The 1286-nt window shown below is 45.6% G+C and overlaps 1 non-coding gene across 1 annotated transcript; it reads right to left on the reverse strand.

Moving 5' to 3' along the window:
- Positions 1-720: 720 nt before the first annotated feature.
- Positions 721-793, reverse strand: TRNAA-UGC (transfer RNA alanine (anticodon UGC)). Its single transcript has one exon. It is a non-coding gene; the product is annotated as a tRNA-Ala (tRNA).
- Between the last annotated feature and the right edge of the window lie 493 nt (positions 794-1286).

Genomic DNA, 1286 nt, shown 5'->3' on the forward strand with positions numbered 1-1286 from the left:
CCTTCAAGGACACTGATTTGGTAACCATTGCAGAGAGCAGAGTTTTCATGGTAAGAGGAAGTTTATAAATAGAAGTAAGTGGAGCTACTTCTCTCCCAGTGCTTTGTAATTGATGTCATGACACCTTATTCCATATAATAGGGCAAAGATGGTGCAATAAGATTACCTCTAGCTTAAGAAGTAGCCTCACTGTCAGAGGTACCAGTGGGCTCAGAGTCGGACAAAGGAGAAGCAGATAGGGGCTGCCTCCCCCACTCTCACAGTGTTCTCTCTCCATGTATCCATCAACAGCAGTGGATCTAGCAATGTCTGCTGATAGATATGAGACACAACGAAATTTTCACGAAATAGACTTCCACTCCCATGTCCCTGGGTATCTTTTTCCCACCTGAATTGAAGTGCTCAGGTCTATATGGAAAATTAACTTAATAAACCGATGCTTATCCCTATAGGCTTATTTGGGTTTTTTTGGTCCCACCATATGGCATATGGGATCTTAGTTCCCTGGAATGTGAAAGTGAAGTTGCTCAGTCATGTCCAGCTCTTTGTGACCCCTTGGACTGTAGCCTGCCAGACTCCTCCATCCATGTGATTTTCTAGACAAGAATACTGGAGTGGGTTGCTGTTTCCTTCTCCAGGGGATCTTCCTGACCCAGGGATCAAGCCTGGGTCTCCCGCACTGCAGGCAGACTATTTACCATCTGAGCTCAAAATCCCTAGTTCCCTGATCAGGGATCAAACCTGTGCCCTCTGCATTGCAAGTGCAGAGTCTTAACCATTGGACCACCAGTGAAGTCTCCAGTTCAGTTCAGTCACTCTGTTGTGTCTGACTCTGTGACCCCATGGACTGAAGCATACCAGGCTTCCCTGTACATCACCAACTCCTGGAGCTTACTCAAACTCATGTCCATTGAGTCAGTGATGCCATCCAACCATCTCATCCTCTGTCATCCCCTTCTCCTCCTGCCTTCAATCTTTCCCAGCATCAGGGTCTTTTCCAATGAGTCAGTTCTTCATATCAGGTGGCCAAAGTACTGGAGTTTCAGCTTCAGCATCAGTCCTTCCCATGAATATTCAGGACTGATTTCCTTTAGGATTGACTGGTTTGATCTCCTTGCAGTCCCAGGGACTCTCAAGAGTCTTCTCCAACATCACAGTTCAAAAGCATCAATTCTTCGGCACTCACCTTTCTTTATGGTCCAACTCTCACATCCATACATGACCACTGGAAAAACCATAACTTTGACTAGACAGACCTTTGTTGGAAAAGTAATGTCTTTGCTTTT

This window comes from Bos javanicus, chromosome 21 (genome assembly GCF_032452875.1).
Source record: "Bos javanicus breed banteng chromosome 21, ARS-OSU_banteng_1.0, whole genome shotgun sequence".
NCBI lineage: Eukaryota > Metazoa > Chordata > Mammalia > Artiodactyla > Bovidae > Bos > Bos javanicus.